Source organism: Macaca fascicularis, chromosome 17, assembly GCF_037993035.2.
Source record: "Macaca fascicularis isolate 582-1 chromosome 17, T2T-MFA8v1.1".
In the NCBI taxonomy this organism is placed as follows: Eukaryota; Metazoa; Chordata; class Mammalia; order Primates; family Cercopithecidae; genus Macaca; species Macaca fascicularis.
In genome coordinates this window covers 87,613,339-87,633,680 of record NC_088391.1, presented here as the reverse complement: position 1 = coordinate 87,633,680, position 20,342 = coordinate 87,613,339, and the positions used below count along the sequence as shown (strand labels likewise).

Below are 20,342 nucleotides of genomic sequence, written 5' to 3'. Positions count from 1 at the left end.
TCCTTTGTTTTACACTGCATGCTAAGCTTGGCTGTCTATGGAAAAAGAAAGAGGAGAGTGAAATAAACTAATCCCTGATTCATCTTCCATTCTTTCTACATGTACATGAAAACTAGGATTGTCAGGGCATCTTTATATGAGCTGAGCACACAGACTGCAAAGGAGAAAATGTCAAAGGTGCCTGACTCCCAGTGCACATATACAGAAGCCAGAAGGAAGCACACTCAATATACACACTGCCACAATGTTTGCCTCAGTGGTTCTCCCATGTAGGTTCTTGGAGTCAGGCCTGGCTAAATGCATCACAATGAAATGGGTAGGCTTTAAAATTCAGATTTATGGACCTCTAGAGATACTAATACAGAGATACTGATACACTTCTAGAGATACTGATACAGATTACTGATTGCTCACTGTTGTAGTCAGCTTGGGCTGCTGTAACATACTACCATTGCCTGGGTGGCTGAAGCAACAACATTTATTTCTTATAGCTATGAAGGCTACAAGTCTGAGATCAGGGTGCCAGCATGGTCAGGTTCTTGGTGCAAGGCCTCTTTCCAATTTATAGACAGCCACTTTCTCGCCATATTCTCACATGGAGGAGAGATAAATCATCTTTCTCTTGTTTCCTCTTATAAAGGCGTTTGTCCCACTAATTGACTCCACTTTTGTGGCCTAAGTCCTCTGAAAGGCCTCACCTCCAAATACCATCACAATAGGGGTTAGAGTTTAAACATACACGTTCGGGGAGGACACAACAATTCAATTCATAGCCAATTTAGCCAATCCAAGCCCCCAGAATGCAAAGATGAATAAGACACATTTCCTAAACTCAAAGAAATTGTAGTTGTGTGTGTTTGCACATGTGTGCATTAGTCTGATTTCACACTGGAAAGAAACATATATATTTCCTTTTTTGAAAGCTACTCAGATTATTCTAATGCAAAGCCAGCTTTGAGTACTGCTGTTAAGGCAAGATCTCAACCTCTCCCCAAGCTCAAAAATGGCAAGGGTTGGAATGAGAAAGAATCTTATCTATTGTTACAATCAGAATGAGACTCAGTCATGTCAGCCTCCTGAGCAGGTTAATAACTTGTCACTTCTCTAATGTAGCTGTGTTTAAATATTGTTTTTTAAAAAATATGTCTACGTGGAAGAGGCAGAATGTTGCAGAAGGGAAAGCGGGGGACGATGGATTGTTGGGGTCAATGGTCAGTCTTACTTTTCTTGTCCTGAGAAACTCCACTCTCTCAAACTCATAGGTACCCTCTCAGCAAAACAAAAGCTCTGCAACTAAAAGGACCCACTGTCATGAGAAGATATTTACTTGACCATTGATTGTTGTAAAAGCTCACCTCTTGGGAACCTCAATATCATACCTAGTAACTCATCACTTATTCATCTTAAACCAAATGCTACTTTCCCTGATTATATATATATGTGTGTGTATATATACACTATATTATATATAATATATAGTATATAGCATATATATTATAGTGTATATATAGTATATATTATATATTATAGTGTATAGTATATATTATATAATATATAATATATAGTATACTATATATTATATATATAATTTTTCTTGCTGTTATATTTCCATTGATGTTTTAGTTTCTAGAGATTTTGTTTGTTTTGAGACTCAGGCTACTAACAATGCTGCCTCCTTCTTGGTCCATCTCTGGATGTAACACAGAATCCCAAACACAGCGTCCAGGAGCTGATGTTCATTTCTTAGGCGGATGTGGTCCTAGGGGAAGAGGAACATGCACATTTCCTTTCTGCTCTTTGGGGACAGATGTATTTTTAAAAATAAGAGAAACAGTTGTAAGTGGTTTCCTTTCTTACGAAGAGTAAAAAGACAACTTAAGATTATGTTTTGTGGCTAGTACAGTGAGGAAAGAAACCAATGGATTATTCCAAAAGGAAGGATGCTCAGATGAGCCTAGACTTGAAAAATCCTCTACTAAAAGTGGAGAACAGTTAGATATCTAGAAGGAAAAGAAGGTGAGAGCCAGTGAGAGTGGTTTGTCCCTGTTACCTTCCCTTGGGTAAAATCAGCAAAAATTTAGTGATGGAACACACAGCTGGAGATTCAATGAGACTAGAGTCATCTATGCCTGTGTGCAGAGGCCAGTGGGGTGGGTGGATGGAGCCTGAGCATGCTGCCATGGAGACACCAGCTCCTGCTGTGGTGAGCCTGATGGAAGAGGATGCTTTTTGCTTGCCTGTGAGGTTCCTCCCAGGCCATGGGCAAGGACTTGCTTTGGGAAGGAATGCACAAAGCAGCCCCTTGAGGAGGAGAAGCAGGGACAGGATGGTGAAGCTTGAGCTGGAAGTAACCCACCTTCGAGTTTCCCATATGCGCCCATAGAAGGACCATCAACATCTGAGTGCAAGGAAGGAACAGGGACACTGAGAGGCTGGGATGGTCCCCTGCGGCTCAGTATCTTTTTGCAACACCCATATGTAATTTCTGATTTCCAATGCTCCCAGAAACAGAAATATACCAAAATGCACAGTATCCCATAAATAACATCACCTGCAGAATTTGAGTAAAAATCACTTTGACAGAAGAGTTAACCTGACTCTTGTCATTTTACCCTTCTCAAAGTTATCCTTATTTTTGTCCATATGCAGTTTTAAAAGTCCCAAGAGATTGGAGAGGAAGGAGAAATGAATAGGCAGAACAAAGAGAATTTTTAAGGTAGTGAAAGTATTATGAATGATACAATAATGGTGATGTCAATCATTATACATTTGTCCAAACCCATAGAATGTCCAACATCAAGAGGGAGCCTGAATGTAAATGATGAACTTTGCATGATAATGACATACCAAAGTAGGCTCATCAGTTGTAGCAAATGTACCACTGTGATGTGAGATGTCAACAGTGAGGGAGGCTATACATATACAGGAGGGCAGGAGTATATGGGACCTGTCTGCACTTTCTATTCAGTTTTGCTGTGAACCTAAAACTGCTCTAAAGAATAAAGTTTATTTTTAAAAATATCCTAATAAAGTCTCTTAACAAAATGATATTCCTTAGTTTCTGAAAAGAGGCCAGATAGCACCCCTATGGAATCCCAGGCAACTTGGACCCTTAACAGCTCCCTCTCCATCCCTGACAGAAACCTTAGGTTACCTAGGAATTATAATTGTGTGCTCAGACATTTAGGAATTTGGGGGAATTTCTTTCTCTTGGAGTCCTCTGACTCAGTCTCCGGGTGACCCGGTGTTTCAGTTTTTATAGTTTTCATCCCATTTTCTCATACGTGGCTTCCTCTCTGCTAAGCCCCATGAGATCAGCTTTTCAGAGGACCTGTATCTGGCTACTTCCTCAGGCTTCTCTGCAGCCCATGCCTCAGGGTACCAAACTCAAGAGCAACACCTTAATTCTAATACTGAATTTTAGACATACTGCTTCTATATACATTCAACCATCTTGATTTCTGATCTTTGTTCCTCATCAAATCACAATTTATTAATCTATAATTACCTTCCTACTTGAGGCATCCACATTAATTTGACTGATCTTATTACTAATATTTTTTCTTGATAAGGGTGTTTAGGGCAGAATAGCTCAGAAATGAGTCCTGTATGCTATCCAGACCAGTTCCACATTGTATGTGGAGAACCAAAAACTTCCAGGTTGGGACTTATTCTAGAAACAGCAGACAGACACTATAGGAATATCACGTGTAGAATTCCATCTAATCTTCTTAAAGTTAGCCAGAGACACAGTCCACTCTGTGCTGATATTAGGACCCATTGATTTCTATTTTCTTTGGGGAAAATTATGGAACTAACTGAGATGCTTGGAGTTAATTAGGAAGTGCTTACTTGGGACTATGTATTAGTTCATTTTCACGCTTCTATAAAGAACTGCCTGAGGACAGGCAATTTATAAGGAAAGAGGTTTGACTCACAGTTCTACATGGCTGGGGAGGCCTCAGGAAACTTACAATCATGGTGGGAGGCAAAGGGGAAGCAAGGCGTGTCTTACATGGTAGCTTGTGAGGGTAGAGAGAGGGAAAGTCATACACTTTTAAACCATCAGAACTTGTGAGAACTCACTCACTGTTCTCACTAGCATGAGAACAGCATGGAGAAAACTGCCCCCATGATCCAATTACCTCCTACCAGGTCCCTCCCTTGATAAACGGGGATTGCAGTTTTTGAGATGAAATTTGAATGGGGACACAGAGCCAAACCATATCAGACTATTTTGAGGGTAAGGACTATATCATGATAAATATCAACATGCTTAAGCCAAGCTCCTTTAAAACAGAAAATATCTAGCATCCTTTGTAAAATGCCCCAGTAGTGAAATAAATAATCCCAACAAATCCAGCAAATAGAACATAATGGAGCAATTGTCAGTAAGTAGTGGTAACACTGATGCTGGTGAATTTATTGCATTTTCTTTGTTATCCCCACTTTAGACATATGAAAGTATTTGCAGCAATTTTATGCTGCACAAAAACCAAATGCCCAATCAGGCTGAGTGCGTCTGATGAGAGCACAACATTATTTTCATTCTCCTTTTTTAATTAGGATGCACCAGTAAATTATAGGTTGCTTCCTCTTCTCACAACCTTAACAAATGCAGATGAGCAGAGCTCCTTCTCAGGTTAACACTAAAAATTCTCAGTGCCATTTGTTAAATACAGTTCTTAAACAAGCTGTGTAAAAGCATCAATGATGAGCAATACTGATGTCAATAGATCGTTTAGAGAAGTTAGTCTTTAGTGGAAGCTACCTCATAGATACACCAGGTTTGCTACTTGGGAGCAAATGCTCTTACTGATAACAGTGTTCTTCTGCCTAGTAGTAGGGTTTGATTTTGAAGTTAATGTAAGGAATTCCTGGAGTAAATGTGTCTAATATACATGAATAGTTTAGACCTGCAAGAAGCCTGGCCTTGGAGATTCTATAATTCCATCACTGTATCAGGCAAAGAAAGAAGTCTTAGGGTAGTTGAATGGGCTAGCCCAAAGTTACAGAGCATAAAATAACAACAATAACAACACCGTATGCTTTTTAACTTCTATAGTTTATAAACACTTCCAAGTGCATCATTCCTGCTTTGGAAATTGAAGCTTAATTTATTTTCCCAGGTCACCTACCCTCTTCATCCCTCACCCCTTTTGCTCGTGTCCAGCTAATATGCCTTGTGAACTTAAATACTAACAGTATTTCATGTGAGATATTTAAGAGCTCCTTAAAGAGGTTTAAATCCAGTGGGCTTAGTTTTGTTTTTCTTGGATGCTTTCTGAAATTAAAAGAGTGTACCTTCCAAAGTTTCATTTTTTCTGTACATGCAAGCAATTCACTTTGTAGGTTTGCAATAGAGAAGCAGTCAGCAGGCTTTATACAGCTGTGCTGATACCCAAGGTAGTGCCAACAAGAAAAAAGTGGGTGATCTTCATTGTACCCTGGTAGGTTCAAGATTAGACCTTGAAAGCATGGCAGGAATATGTGTTATCAGCTAATGTTATTGATTTGGCTCACTTACACACTGACAGTATTTTCTTTTAAAAAATGACAATGGTACTACATAGAGATTGTCCCCAAAGGGCCAGCCAGTCTGGACACTGAACTGCCAGAATGGTTTGTGTGAAAGGCCCCAGAGACTACAAATAAAGGCAGGGAAATCCCTAAAGATAAAGCAGATTCCTTTTGGATTGTCCTACTGGGAGGGCTGCAGACAGCTTTTGATATAAGAGGAGTGGACTACATCCTCTTTAATCCTCTCCTTCTACATCTGTGATTTTTTCCCACAACTAAAATGAAACCAAAACCCAATGTTGCCTCTAATTGACTTCATCGAGATATGTAACTCCATCGATATGGTCCATCTCATCATCTCCCTTTTCACATCATCTCTCAGCCCATCTGCCTGTGGATTCCAGTGCTCACCTGTATGCAGCTTCTGTCCTTACATCTGTTGTATGTGCTATATCATGTTTCCCTAGCTTCCTTTGTTCACAGGCCATTTCTTTGTGAGTTTTGGTCTCACTCTGTCCTCTAGGCTGCGGTGCAGTGGCGTGATGTCAGCTCACTGCAGCCTCCACTTCCTGGGTTTCAGTGATCCTCCCACCTCAGCCTCCTGAGTAGCTGGGTCCACAGATTCACGCCTCCATGCTTGGCTAATTTTTGTATTTTTTTGTAGAGATGGGTCTCATCATGTTGCCCAGGCTGGTCTCAAACTCCTGAGCTCAAGAAATCTGCTTGCCTCAGTCTCCCAAAATGCTGGGACTACAGGCATGAGCCTCCATGCCTGGCCATGCTTATAGGTCAGTTATTCTTTCTCATCTCCCTCATTAAATTAGAAACAATTTTGTCATAGGAACTCCTTTTTAAGACCACGAAGTGCCCAGTATAGAGCAAAGTGCTCTAAGTATTACATTTTGACTGACTTTCCTTCCCAGCTTTGTGAATTCCACAGTATTGAATTTTATTTCTACACCCGAGAGAAAAAAAATGAAGGCAAGTTTAGTGTGTATATTTAACCACTCCCAATAGTTATTTAAAACCCAGCCTCTTCTAATTTTATTCTTAAATACCATAATTAGGATTTGTCTATACATAATATAGAATCTCAGTGAGCTACCACATTATTCCATTAGTCATTCTCTGCATCATCAGACCAGTAATTAACATTTCACCTGTCTCAAATTGCACGTAGTATCTTAGACGAAATGAAAACAAAGTGAAAGGCGGGTTTTAATCATACACTGCACCAGTCGTCATGATAGAAATGTTGTGACTTTGGTAAGTATAGTACTTCTTTTGTTAGATGGTAATTTTGATTGATAGATCAATCCAACTATTTAAAACCACTAATGATTATCCAACGTGTTTTCTTCTCCTAAAATCAGCTAAAATAATTGTTCTCCTTACTATGCTGATCGAAACAAGTCTGTGAATAAACTCTTCACCCTTAAATTGTGACCTTTATTCTATGAGGTAAGTCCTCACTAGCTGGGATGTTGCTTCCGGTGAAGTAAATGAGACCCGGATGTCCCAATGCCCTTGCCTGACATGAGTAAGGAGTTTATACTCATTAAGTCATTATCCAGCCTAAGGATTAAGTCCAAAGAGATAAGAGTGAATCATTCACTCTAGGGGAAGTGTGCCATCTATTTTAGGCCAGAAGGAAACAATTTTGCAAATGACCTTTTCCAGTGTGATAAGCAGTCTCTTTGGAGCCAGAAGGAATTAAATTCTATTTCTCCTTACAGCGGATAATTTTTCCTCCTTTCCTACACAGACCCAGACACAGTGTGACAAGCAAAGAACTCAACTTATTTTAGTATGAAGACTCACAGATATATTAGTTTAGGTTTCTTATAGGAGATAAAACTCATCCACAAAAATTTCAACAACAAACATGATGGTTGTTCAAATAAAAAGAATTTAAGAGGAATAACGTACAGTTTTTGACATAACTACAAACAAGCAAACAGGAAAGAAATGCTCAGGTCCTGAGCAAGGGAGATGATATGGTTTGGCTGTGTTCCCACTCAAATCTCATCTTGAATTGTCGCTCCCATAATTCCTATGTGGTGTGGGAGGGAGCTGGTGGGAGACAACTGAATCATGGGGGCGGTTTCCCCCATGCTGTTCTCGTGGTGGTGAATAAATCTCATGGGATCTGCTGGTTTTACAAGGGGTTTCCCTTTTCACTTGGTTCTCATTCTCTCTTGCCTACTGCCATGTAAGATGTGCCTTTTGTCTTCCGCCATGATTGTGAGGCCTCCCCAGCGACATGGAACGGTGAGTCCATTAAATCTCTTTTTCTTTGTAAACTGCCCAGTCTCAGGTTTGTCTTTATCAGCAGTGTGAAAACAGACTAACACAGGAGAGATGTCTAAGGGATACACTGATGAAAAATAGTTTACGGGCCCAGACTGTCAATAAATTCATTAGGATTCAGGAAAGCTATTGTCACCAAGAAGGCTAATACAGTCTTAGTTCATCACTCAGTAGAAATGAAGTATTTTAAAGGTGTTGTGTAATAAAGTGCACTATTTAGCACTGATTTGGCAATATGTGGTATTTTGTGTTTGCTTCTGCATATCACACTTTTAAAAGTATAAAAACATATTACATCCTTCTCTGGAAAATAGTAGAGAATAATATGAAAACACTTCAAAGACAAATGAAATAAGTGGTCACTTTGCCACCCAAAGATAACCATTTACCAATAGAAAACAATTTTCCCTTACACTTGTAGTTTAAAGGCATTGCACCATTGTCTTCAAAAAGGCATTGCACCATTGTCTTCAAAAAGGCATTGTATCATTGTACCACATCTTGAAGGCCTAATTGAGCTGGATGGGCCATTAAGATATACAGAGTTTAACCTATAACTTAACTTTGACAAAGTAATGAAATAATTTTACTAATATTTTATCAAAAAAGTCATAGAGGTTATGGGATTGGCTTGAAACCAGTTTTTGATATATTGTTGCTGATTATTACCTTCTTCAAGATGAGCTGCACTTTTGTTAACATTTTCTATCTGGACATTTTTAGGATTTTAAAAAATTTCTGGTGGTCTGAAATTTTGCAATATCTAGCTGTAGGTGTTTTCTTATTCCTTATAGGTGTTTATAGGTGCTTTCTTATTCAGCACTTCACAGAAATTTTTAATTGGAAAGATCTTGTCCTCTTTGGTTCTAAAAAGTTTATTGCATTATCTCGTTTCTATCCTCTCCTTCTATATTTTCTCTTTTCTTTTGGTGAAACTTTTAACTGCCATATGTTAGGGTACATGGATTGGTCTCAATGTCTAACATTTTATCTATTTTCCAATTGTTAGATTTTTACTATTTTTGGAATATATTTTCCTCTTTGTCTAAGCAATCTGCTCATTTAAAAAGATTCACACACACATTTATAATTTTATATGTGAACATACAAATATACATAATATATACATGTATACCCACATATATACATTTTATATATACACACACACACACACACACACACATATATATATATATATAAAATTTCCATGGGTACCTTTTTGTCTGTCTTGTTCATGGCATCTTTTTTTGTTTTATGAATGTATTATCTTCTCAAATCTCCCTGAATATAATAGTTACAGTTATTATAAGTGATCTCTGTTTCCTGAATTTTCTGGGATATTTATTCCACTGCACTCTTTTTTTTAGTGCTGCATTCTTCCTCAAATGTCTGAAAATTCTGATTGCCCACTGATATTTAAGAATGAGAAAACAGGCTGCCTGAGAGGCATGTCTGTATGCGTAAACTACATTCATTCATTATTTTTTGGTTTGGTGAGAGCAGGTCTTGAGTTCCTGTCAGGCTTGGGACCCCTTCTAAATGCCAAATGAGGCAGGCTTTACTCTTGCCTGTCAAAACTCACGTTAGCTGTCCTAATTCTTTCCAGGTGTTAGTTCTGCTTTCTTAGAGAAAAATTTGCCATTTTTTGCTCAGGTATAAAGGTCGTTTGTGTGCTGTTGTGCAAGAACAAGAGAAAGAAATACGTGAGGAGACCAACAGACCTCCCGTAAACACACTTTTCAGTCTGACTTCCCAGTCCCTCCTGAACACTGTTCCTGGGGTTCTGCCAAACCGGTCAGCCCCTTCCTCTGCTGTTGCTGGTCAGTGTACTTCATATGTTGGGAATTCTTTCTCTCCAGTTCAATAGTGCACATACTTCCATTCATTTTACATTTTGTAGTGTGATGGTCAGTCTTAAGTGTCAACTTGGCCAGGCCATAGGTCCCAGTTATTCAGTCAACACTAATTTAGCAGTTACTGTGAAGGTATTTTGTAGATGAGATTAAAGCTCGTAATTAGTGACTTTAAATAAGGGAGACTATCCTTGATAATCTGGGTGTCTCTCACTCAGCTGCAAGACCATAGGGCAGAGCCAAGACACACTTGAGAAAGAAGACATCTACCTGGGGACTGCAAATGCAGCCCATGTCAGAAAGTTCCAGCCGGCCCTTCTGACAGCCTGGCCTATGGATTTCATATCTGTCTAGCCAGCCCCACAGTCAAGTAAGCAAATTCCTTAAAATACATTTCTTAATACACATCTCCTACAATTTCTCTGGTAGGACCTTCCCTGATACATCGAGAAATTTATTGAACTCTCTCATCCACTGAGAGACTCTTCTCCCTATGTAGCGTTCCTTACTGCTTATGGATTTATACTACTAAATATTAATGTTATTATAAAGGAAGAAGATATGAACATATATTCTTAGTTTAACACTTGGAGCCAGAAGGCCTGATTCTTTAACCCCTCATTTTTGGGTATTTCCCCCAAATTTTCATTACTATTGTTAATATGGTTAATGTTGCATTGAACATCACTGTATACGAACCTTATACTTCTCAATATTTTTTATGTTAAATTTTTATAAGAGAAATTGCTATATCAAAGGGTACATACTGGCTGGGCATGGTGGTTCACACCTGTAATCCTAGCACATTGGGAGGCTGAGGTGGGAGGATCACTTGAGGCCAGGAGATCAAGACCAGCCTGGGGATCATAGTGAGACTCCATCTCTAAAAGAAAAAAAAAAAAAATACAGCTGAGGGTGGTGGTATGTGCCTGGATTCCCAGCTATTCAGGAGCCTGAGGTGGGAGGATTGCTTGATCCCAGGAATTCGAGGCTGCAGTGAGCTATGATCATGATTGTGCCACTGCACTCCAGTCTGGGAGAAAGAACGAGACAAAAACAATAAAAAGGGCAAGTACTTTCTAAAATCTTTTGTTATATATTGCCAAATTGTTCTCCAGGAATTGTATGCCTATTTCTCATGGCCACCTGTAAGATGTGAGAATAGCTATCAGACATTCAGAAGGGCAAAGGGAACTGCAACACCTTCAAAGGAGACTGTCCATCACAAAGGACGGAATTAGAAGATGTCTTATGTTCAGTGGGATGATTGATTTAGAGAAGACTCAGGGGTTACATGAAAGCCACCTTCAATATTTTGCCTCAAAGAAGTAAACTAGGACCAATGAGCAGAATCTAAAGAGATAGTTGGCTTTTTTTTTTTTTTCTGACCAACATAAGGAAGGACATTAAATAAAAAATATTTTTTTAAAAAAACTACAAAAGTATCCCTACATGAAATGGGCTTTCTCATCACTAGGCATGTTCAAACACTTAGCTGATATGCTAGCAAGCATCAAACAGCTGGGACTTTTGACCAAAAGTTTTTCAAAGACAGTTTTGACCCTGAGTTTCTAGGTGTCTGCGTCGTTGTAAAAATCAGTGTGGGTGTGCACACGCATACACCCTTGTTTTGATACATCAAGTTTGTGTTGTTTTTTCCCTCATAAAACTTAAAACTATGATTTCAAAAGAAGACATACACATGGCCAAAAAGCATATTAAAAAAAGCTCAACATCACTGATCATTAGAGAAATGCAACAAAGCCACAATGAGATACCATTTCACGCCAATCAGAATGGCTATTACTAAAAAGTCAAAAAGTAACAGGTGTTGGTGAATTTGTGGAGAAATAGGAACACTTATACACTGTTGGTGGGGTGTAAATTAGTTCAACCATTGTGGAAAACAGTGTGGCAGTTCTTCAAAGACCTAAAAACAGAACTACTATTTGAACCAGCAATCCCATTACTGGGTATATACCCAAAGGAATAGAAATCATTCTATCTATATAAATACATAAATCAACCTATCATAAAGACACATGCATGCATATATTCATTTCAGCACTCTTTACAATAGCAAAGACATGGAATCAACATAAATGCCCATCAATGGTAGACTGGGTAAAGAAAACGTGGTACATACACACCACGGAATACTATGTCGCTATAAAAAAGAATGAGATCTTGTCCTTTGCAGGAACATGGATGCAGCTGGAGGCCATTATCCTTAGCTAAGTAATGCAGGAACAGAAAACCAAATACTACATGTCCTCACTTCTAAGTGGGAGCTAACTATTGAGAACACAAGGACAGGGGAACAACACACACTGAGGCCTTTCAGAGGATGGAGGGTGGGAGAAGGAAAAGGATCAGGAAAATAAGTAATAGGTACTAGGCTTAATACTTGGGTGACTAAATAATCTGTGCAGAAAACCCCTATGACACAAGTTTACCTATATAATGAATCTGCACATGTACCCCTGAATTTAAAATAAAAGTTAAAAAAGAGAAAAAACTATAGACAGGAAAAAAGGATATAACTTCCTGTAAATATAAGAAGGAAATGACTGCTCAAGCTCAGCTGCCTGTGGAGTTTTAGGTCTGTAAGTTATAAACAATTGCTAAGAACAGCAGCAAATATGAATTAAGGGTTAAATCTGGACCCATGTAACTTTAGTTTAAAGAAAAGTCTCTGTTTCTGTCTCTCTACTTCCCAAATAAAAGATATTCAGAGATTGAGAATGTTACTATTAACGTGTTCCATTCTGGCTTGAACTTTTGTAAAGGATGGTATCACACTGACTCTGCCTAATTCCTCCTAGGTTCTGCTTACAGTCAATCATCATTTTACCATGAGAATAAATAGCTGAAACAATTTGGATTACACAATAACTATAATGCAGTCCTAAAGAGTCTGGCCGGCTGGGCATGGTGGCTCATGTCTGTTATTCCAGCACTTTGGGAGGCTGAGAGACAGGTGGATCACTTGAGATCAGGAGTTCAAGACCAGCCTGACCAACATGGTGAAACCCCATCTCTACTAAAAATACAAAAATAGCCGGGCGTGGTGGTGCATGCCTATAATCCCACCTATTCGGGAGGCTGAGGCAAGAGAATCTCTTGAACCTGGGAGGTGGAGGTTGCAGTGAGCCAAGGTTGCACCATTGCACTCCAGTCTGGGCAACAAAAGTGAAGAAACACCACCAAAAAAAAAAAAAAAAAAAAAGGAAAAGAATCTGGCCAAATCAAAAAATAATCACATAGCAAAGTTATTTCTATCAGACTTTAGAGAAGGTTGTTCCATATTCAGTGATAAGCTTGGGATCTGTTTCTATGTTTTTATTAAAAACAGGTGAAACAGGACAATCAGCTTTTTTACCCATCACCTGTAGAGAAGGTAGACTTATCTACCTAAAAGTGACTTACTAGAAGAAGGGTGAGTATTATTTTAGAGGACTAAAATGCAAGTATGAATTGGGATTGTAGAGGGACATCAACCCTTGGAGGCTATTGTGCCTGAATGTGAAACTTAAGTTCTCAAATGGGAACCATCAGTTAGCAACAAATGTCCTTTTAAAGCAAAATTTACAATATGAGCTTGGTAAAATACAGATTGCACAATGTCCCTCGAATAGTGCATTAGAAAAAGCGCCAATCTAACAACAACAGATTTTCTCCTACATAGTAAGTTTTGATAGTAGCAACTGGATTTGCATAATTCTGAATGCAAGACAAAAATAAATCACAAAAGAATTAATAGATCAAAATTAATAAGGGAATGCAAAATATACATTTTTGTTTACAAATGTGAACAATAAAAGCTATTCCAGAAAGAAGAAATGAAAAATGAACATCTGCTATCCTATGAAACATTATTAATATTCACATAAAAATAGATGCTGCTGAATTGTTCAGTATGGAATTTTAATGTAGTTTAATTATTTTCATCTTCAGGCTTTGCACAAGTGCCCTGAAAGGAATCTGTGATTAAAGTTCCCAACAGATTTGGGAATATAATAGTGGCAAGTGTCCTTGAATAAACAGTTGGTTCTCAGTGGGTTCCATCCACATTCGTGGATTCAACCAACCATTGATACAAAATATCTGGGAAAAAAGTTTCTGTAGTGAACATGTACAGACTTTTTTTCTTGTTTTCATTCCTTAAATAATATAACAACTATTTACATAGTGTTACACTGTATTAGGTAATATAAGGAATCTAGAGATGATTTAAAGTATATGGGAGGATGTGTATTAGGGACTTGAATATTAATGGATTTTGGTATCCGAGGAAGATCCTGAAACCGATCCCCCATAGATACTGATGGACAACTGTACTATGTCACGGCCTCCAAGGCTACATAATTTTGCAGAAATGAAGAAATTATTTCTTTCCTAGAAATAATTGTTTGAATGACTCTAAAAATTTCAATCCTTGCCTAAGTATCAAATGATCAATCTTCAACATTCTAAGACTAGTCGTTCTCTGAGTCATAATAAACATGATTTAGTTATGAAAGTTGGAGTATAAGTACCATATACTGTATTTAGGCTTGTGCTCAGATTTGAATGCTGTTTCTCTCACTTGTAAGTTGTATGACCTTGAACGTGCATTGTTTAATTTCTATCACTGTTTTCTTCTACTGTAGAGTAGGAATATTAACACCTACCTGATGGTAATCAACTGGTGTTAGAGTTAAATGAAATTAGAGTGCCTTGATTAAGAGCTAGCTAAGAGCAAGCACTCATGTAAGAGTTAATTTCTCTAGATTACATATCCAAATTTGCTATTTATCTTTGACATCTTTTCTCTGCTGAGTGAGTGTTCAGGTTGTTCCAAAGACATAGGGCAAAGAAAAAAAAAAGAAAGAAAAGGAATGAGGGAAAGGAAGAGAAGGGAAGAAAAGTAAGGGGAAAAGAAAAAGAGGAAGAGAAAAGAAAGAAAAATAAAATACAATATAATACAATAAAGAAAAAGAACTGACCAGAGTTTTCTGAGCTGGCTAGCAAACTCTCAAAATGTGCTGGGCCAATATTGTCCTCTTACGAAGTCAAAAACCTAAATTATAATCTTTGTTTAAATTCCAACTGATTGTCCCATCTTTCAGTTCTTTATATATGACGACCAGTGCTAGGAAAAAAGACAATAGGGTTCCTGCAAGTGCGCAACACTTTAAAGACTATGGAGTTCAAATGAGTGAGGCTAGGGACATATGGAAGCTGACTGCCATCTTATATTTAACATCCCAGTTTAAATCCCTTATCTTCAGTAGCCTGTCACCAGAGCAATCATTTACACATGGCCCTGTGACAACTTATCAATCATGAAGCAGCTGCAAATTAAATATTTTGGCTGAACACATCCCCTCCTTATGTCAGGACACATTAATTTGAAATAAACATTTTGCTGAGATGTGAAATGAAGCAGATCCATTAAAGGCTACTAGTCATGTGCTTTGATTTATTACTTTCTGATATAATATATGCCGTGTGTAGACACAGTAATAGTTGACCAGTGTGATGGACTCTCTATGGGATGGAAAGGGAATTGGAAAGTACTGGGGGCCTGCTGTGTGCCAAGGACTGTGCTAGACACTTGACATTTTATGTTTCTCTATAAATAATTTATTAGGTAGGCATTCATTCTCAACTTAGAGATGGAAAAATTTAAAAACAATCATAGCTGAACAGTGACAATGAGAAGAATAAAAGTCATATTCAGATTATTTCCTTATATCTACTATATGTGTTCATTTCACAAGTGATAGGACCTTCTTATGTGTTTGTAATGAATTTTATTTCCCTACCCCTAGGTAGTTTCCATGCAGAGTAATGATCACTGCACAGAGGCATTTTTGAAAAGTGATTAAGAAATGCATTTCACCAATTTCAGAAGTCCTTGACAGCACTTGAAGGGTAATCTCTGTCCAGGCAAATGGAGGTAAATATTGCAAGATGCCAGAGTCAAGAGTACTTCCTCAGCATTTATTCCTTCCATGCCCAGGAGATGATTTTATTTCAGATGATCCACGAAGGTCCTGGGACACATACTAGAGAAGTCTATGTGTGTTTATAAGATATCCCATTATCTGGTTTCAAATACCAAATCAGAAGACAGTCATGCAATAGTGTCTAGAAAAGCTTTTGTTACAAAAACTCAAAATACCAATCTATCAAAGATGACTTGATTACATTTTGAATAGTAAGTCACACACAGTCTATTATGTCTGCATATGAATTATAACCTGAGTAATCAAACCAAATGTTCTAGTATTCTTGTATTTTGCCTAAGGTTTGGAGTCCATCAATTCTCTGTCCAGTATATTTTAAATGATAATATTTTCCTTTAAGTTTCTATTTCATTTCATTCAAGGATTCATTTATGCTATTAAACTAATGTTGTAGGAATGGGATGGTATAAAACCCCCTTGTAAGGAGTTAAGGAATGAGTCCAACATCTCAAATCTATGACCTAGCAATGTCCAGTCTTTAAGAAGAGATTTCTGTTCCAGCATCTATCAAAGCTTTTCCTTCCTTGCAATTTAAAACACAATCATTTAAAGGACACCTAGTGCCTTCTTCAAAACAGGCCAATTTTTCCTACTTGTTTTACCCCCTTCTGCTGTGAATCTTCAGTCTATCATATAGCTAAGTTATCAATGTTAATGCAAAACCAAAACTGGACACTGCATAGTATAATAAAAAAAAAAAAAAGAGGTGCCTGTGGCCCACATCCTCCGAAGTTAAAATTCTATTTCTTGACAAGCATCCATTGACAAACTTCTGGAAAATAAATAAAGAAAGAACAGCCAAGGGAGCAGCCACTCTCTCTTCTTCACATCTATCTATCTCTAAAAATGGACCACAACTTGTGCTGCATTTTCTTGATGTTTATAAAGCAGGTATTCTTATTTCCACATGCCAATCACCACACAATCACCAAAAAAAAAAAAAAAAAAAAGAAAGAAAGCAAAACTACGAACACAATGGGTGACCCTGATGACTAAGCAACCAATTAACACATTTTGGGGGACCCTCTTATTAAGTATAATCCATGATGCCTGCCCTTTTGTCCACTGGCAATGTACTTGGGGTTATAGGGCATCTGCATAAACTATACCAGAATATAGTTTATCATAAATGTTAAATTTTCTACAGATCAATATCTTAAATTTAGATGAGGGAAAGATGTGGAAAATAGAAAATAGCCTGGATTTTATTGTCCCCAACATTTGGATTTAAATTCCAGTTCCTTCAACTGACTAGCTGTAAAGAAGTTACTGGTACCTGCCTTCCAGGACCCTAACGAGGCTTGGGAGTATCAATAACTTTCTAGGTGCTGACTCTGTACAGTGGTAACCCTTATATAGGTCATTTTTATGTAAGCCTCAGAACATTCCTTTGAAGGCTGTACTTTGATTACACTCATTTTACAGTAGAGGAAAATAAGGTAAGTTAAATAACTTGCCCCAGTCACACAACTGATAAACAGCAGAACACAATCAGACTATAAAATGTGAATCAATATCCGCTACACTGGCAAATACAAGCCCCTAGCACAAGGCCCAAATAATAGGTATTCCACAGATGGTGCCTCTTTAGATGGAGGTGATCGAAAAGACCTCTAGGAGTATAGGATTTCAACTGGATTTTTAAGCATAAGCAGGATTCAAACACACAGTAGTGAGGAGGATGCTGAGAGAGAGAAAACTTGAGTAAATGAGGATTAGCAAAGCACAGTGTATGTCCACAGTGGGTGGATGAAGGACATAGGCCAGGGATATCAAGTAGGGCCCTTTGCATGATGATGGGCAGCTTATTTAATGAAGATTATAAATATATTTCATCATGCTAAATAGGTCACCTTAAAGGAGAGGGAGTTCATACACAACTGACAGATTCATAAGTTCAAGAAAAACTCATTAATGAAAACACTCTTAAATTTAGAGGTTGTTAATTTGACAGTTGATGGGGTTAGAATAAAGCTCTATATCAAGTGAGCATCTCTTCTCCATTATTCCTTCAGCACTATCCTTCAGAAGACCTGCAAAGGTGCAGGCAGCAATTAAAAGCAGAAGGAAGAAAGTACCCTGCATCTTGCATTCTTTGGATCCAGACTAAACCAATCCTGCCTCTTCATGCCACCAGCTCAGCTTGACGAAGCCACATAAATCCCACTATCAAAATCCATTTAAAATATAAAACAAATTCATAGAAGCACAGCATTCAGTCACACTCCCTTGGCCTAGCTTAGTACCACCAGGGGGAGGTTTGAAAGACATTCGTTGACAAATTTGGAGCCAGAGATAGTCAAATCCATTCATAGATTTATCAAGATTATGCAAATGGGGACTAATGCAGTGTTTGACTGTCTCATTCATTGTTTTAGCCAGTGTTTAGTGAGAAATTACAGCGTCAGTCAGTCTGTCTCATTGGCTTTTTCTTCTCCATCTATTGTCCCTATGCCTAAAAAGATGGAGAGTCTCAATCCTTGACAGTCCCCTTCAACTTTTACTACTTTATTCCCAATGCCACCAACCACCACACCTGCCCTTATCCACAATGATATTTAGATACATTCAGATCGTAGTGTGTACTGCATCTCAGATTGACATGCACACTACTAGATCATTTTAGAGACAGAAAATGCTTCATATTTTTCAGAGATTTGCTTATATGTGAGTTGGAAATATGTAATCATTTCTGCCCTTCATTTCCTACAAATCTAAAATACCAAAGTGAGCTCAACTGTGAGCATGTTTACAGACATTCTGCATATTGTAGTCATTCTTTAAATTCACCCTGTCTAGATGTGTTACAAACATAAGTTGCCCAAATTCAAAGTAATTGACTTTCAGCCAACTGTGACCAAATCGCACACACAAAAAAGAACACACCATGTGTTATAGCACGAAAACTCATCCCAAACCCAGAAGTTTCCACCACAAAAAACTTTTAATAGCCTGCCTTGAAAGCACACGAATATTCTATTATGAATAAGACAATTTATTCACTAGGGCTAGAAGGTGTAAATTTGTCTCAACATACAGATTATTTTTAACAGAATTATTTTCTGTATTTGTTATAATGAAAATATTCACAAAAATGAACATTTTGCCACCATATTTGTCAAAAAAAAGGCACTTCTTGCTTTTTCAGTATATATTTGGTATTTGCTCAGTGTTTCTTTAACTAAAAGGAGAAAAGAGGCCCTGAGGAAAGAGAGTAGGAAGCATGCATAAATTGTGCTTTTATCTCCACTGAGTATTAAATACCAAAACCCACATTTTAATATATCTGATTATAACATGTATTGGACTACATAATGAGGAATAGCATGAAAAGTAACTATAGATAACAGATGTGTAATAAAGTGTGTCTGTAACCTATGGCTATGAATCCCATTCCTCACACCAATGTTATGTACTGTTATCTTCTAAGTCTCCTTCCACAACAGGGAAATGAAACCCCATGGCGAGAATGTTACAAACTTGATTAGGGGCCTGATACAAATACATGACATTGTAACTTTTCTTGACCTTAAGAGTACTTGCTTCCTCAGTAAACCTTTCTATTTTAATATTTAGTTGCATGACAGATAGCCCCACTGTCATAAACTTCTTGACACAGAGCTATTTTGTGCCTTCAGTGTCTCAGTAATATAAATATTAGATGTACTAAAATCAAACAACAACAAAAACAACAATAAAAAAATGATGATCAAAGCTTCTCAGATGTGCTTAGCCAGCACAAGATAGAATGTTGAAGCTATGGAATAGTTTCAGTTACCTTGCATTCAATGGAAATAAAAATTCAAGACACTTTTTTAGATGGCTTTGACCTCTGAGTTGTACTAAATACCATTTCAGCACTGTTTACACAGGTAATAAAATATAATTATTGAGTTGGGGGGATAAATACATTGCTGTGGAATAAGCTACAATCTGGTCTCCACATCAATAAAAATACCTTTTCACTTGTGATAGTTATTTTCTTGGCTTGAAAGGTCATCATTTGCTTGAATAAATAGGCGACGAGGAAGCTTTTCAAGCTGTGTTTCTAAGGAAAATGAGACCTGAATTGGAGGAGACGTGTATGGTAATGAGAAAGTGTGATGATGAGTTGTGTGTAACTGCAGGCAAACGCCTTCCTCCTTGGATGAAAATTTAATGATGGGTTACGTTTCCAGTGGGAAAGTAATAACTTAGGTATGTAAAGTTGTACACTCCAAAAATGAAATTATTTTCTGTTTTAAAAGATAACCCCAAAGCTATATACCTGTGATTTTGTCTGTCACTGTCATTAAGTGAGCACCTAAAATGAACTTTGAACATTTCACTCTCTGAATTACTTTCTGGCCCTTATGATCTGTCAGGGAATGCAAGTGGCATGACGGGCACGTGGATCAGATTTCTTGGCTCCTTGGAAGTTTTGGGAAACTACTCTGGGTCAGTGAAGGAAAACTGGAATGAGATGCAGTAGCTGTTACTTTTCCCATTGTGTGTCTGTGTTTAAGAGAATATATTTTATCTCCTTGAGGTATAATTCTACTTCTTTTTCCATTAGTCCCATCATGGAGGAGGTGCGCTGTCAGATGAGTGGACATTGTGCATACACATTACACACCTAACTGCGTGATGCCTCAGATGTGTGCAC

General features: G+C 37.8%; 1 protein-coding gene across 1 annotated transcript in view; it reads right to left on the bottom strand.

The window, feature by feature from the left end:
- The window catches only part of HS6ST3 (heparan sulfate 6-O-sulfotransferase 3), a 761,225-nt gene that overhangs the window by 137,709 nt on the left and 603,174 nt on the right, over positions 1-20,342 (bottom strand). The gene's annotated exons all lie outside the window — the stretch shown is intronic.